The sequence below is a fragment of the Ornithorhynchus anatinus genome, chromosome 1, assembly GCF_004115215.2.
Source record: "Ornithorhynchus anatinus isolate Pmale09 chromosome 1, mOrnAna1.pri.v4, whole genome shotgun sequence".
NCBI lineage: Eukaryota > Metazoa > Chordata > Mammalia > Monotremata > Ornithorhynchidae > Ornithorhynchus > Ornithorhynchus anatinus.
Window position 1 is genome coordinate 116,376,169 of NC_041728.1, and position 2,059 is coordinate 116,378,227.

A 2,059-nucleotide genomic window follows, 5' to 3' on the forward strand; every position below is an offset into this window, starting at 1 on the left:
CTGTTTCTTACAATGACAACAAGAAGCTTGGAGGAAATTCCGGGGAGCCTCCCTCCTTGACTTTGATTTGAATTTTTAAGGCTGTGTTATCTAAGAGTTCTAATTTTTTTTTCCTTATATTTTCCCATCTTTCCCTCCATGTATCTTTTATGGTCCATTCATCCATGAATCTATCCAAACTCCTCTTGAACCTACTGATTTTTTCTGCCTATACATCTTCCTCTGGTAATGGACCCCATATGCTTACCATATGTTTTCTTGAGTTAAATTTTTAACCTATTACCCTCAAGATACAGTGGGTGTCCCTCTCAGAGTCACACCTGGAGGGTTTCCAGTACTCTACCAGCCTCGACTATGGGAGGGAAAGTCAACAAAGGCATATCTATTCCACTACTAGCTTGGGCAGTGGCTAGCAAGTGGAAGACAATCTGCTACAAATCAAAACTTACCTGGGCTGGGCAGAAATGGCATGGAAGAGAATTGAGGGTGGAGACTCAGGTTTACTGAGCAGAAGGAGGCAATGGTAAACCACTTCTTTATTTTTACCCAGAAAACTCTATGGATACACTACCAGAATGATTGAAGATGAAGGTGGGGTGTTCTGGGAGAAATGTGTCTATAGCATTTGCTGTGAGTCAGACAATTTGACAGCATAGACAAGAGAGTGGGCGCCCCTCATCTTGATCTTCTGTGATTTGGTGGGTAGCAATTCTGAATTAGCTCTGAACAGCACCCTTCATGACTTTATAGACTCCAGTCATGATCCCTCTCAGCCTTAGCTGAAGAATCCCAACACTTTTGGCCAATCTTCTAATTGGCTAGGCAAACTATTTCACTTCTCAAGGGCTCAGTCACCTCATCTGCAAAATGGGGTTTAAGAGTGTGAGCACAATGTGAGAGAGGGACTGTGTTCAACCTGTTTATCTCAGAGAAACAGCGTGGCTCAGTGGAGAAAGCACGGGCTTTGGAGTCAGAGTTCATGGGTTCGAATCCCAGCCCCGCCACTTGTCAGCTGTGTGACTTTGGGCAAGTCACTTAACTTCTCGGTGCCTCAGTTACCTCATCTGTAAAATGGGGATTAAGACTGTGAGCCCCACGTGGGACAACCTGATTCCCCTGTGTCTACCCCAGCACTTAGAACAGTGCTCGGCACATAGTAAGCGCTTAACAAATACCAACATTATTATTGTATTTACCCCAACACTTATACCGGTGCTTGGCACGTAGTAAGTGCTTAACAAGTACCATTATTGTTATTATCATTATTATTATTTCACTTGATGTTTTCTGGAGAATGTTAATCCAAGAACTGAATAATGGGTTTCCTGGCATGTTCCTGGTATGTAACTCCAATCAATCAATCAATCAATCAATCAATCATATTTATTCAGCACTTATTGTTTGTACAGCACCTTTCTTAGCACTTGGAAGAGTACAACAGAGTTGGTAAATATATTCCCTGCCTACATTGAGCGGGCAGTCTAGAGGGCATTACTGGAGGAAAGCTGGGAATCAAAAAAGGCCTTTTTCGAAGGTGTGAGTTCCTATTTTCCTTCCTCATCGATTGAAAGTCATTCTTTTCTATCCCTTCTCTATTCCCATTCACTAGATTGTAAACTCCTTGAGGGCAGAGATTATGATTACTTACAGACTGTGCTCTTTCAAGCCCTTAGTATAGTGCTCTGCACACCGCAAACCCTCAATAAATGCCATTGATTGATTTATTCTCTAACTCTGTTATATCCTACACTGGTTGGGCCCAACTTTGTACACTTTCTTCTCCAAATACAAGTCATTTAAAGAGCTTAAGCATGAGCAAAGTGTTTACATTTGTAATCAAGTGGGTCACTGGAAAAGGAGCTGCTCTGAGCCTTTGTTCTGGTTTAGGGACTCAGGTCATTCAGGTTGGACTGAAGAATCCTAGCTGAAAGGGAATTGTAGAAGTAATAATTTATCAAGCACCTACTGCAACCAATGCCCTGTACTGAGTACAAAGAGGCACATTCCCTGACTGAGGAGTTTACACTAACATGGGGAGAAAGACATAAAAATATTAATG

The 2,059-nt window shown here is 42.1% G+C and overlaps 1 non-coding gene across 1 annotated transcript; it reads left to right on the plus strand.

Annotated features, from left to right (window-relative positions):
• Positions 1 to 302: 302 nt before the first annotated feature.
• On the plus strand, positions 303 to 439 carry LOC114816385. The gene has a single exon (XR_003764151.1). It is a non-coding gene; the product is annotated as a small nucleolar RNA SNORA7 (small nucleolar RNA).
• Positions 440 to 2,059: the final 1,620 nt, after the last annotated feature.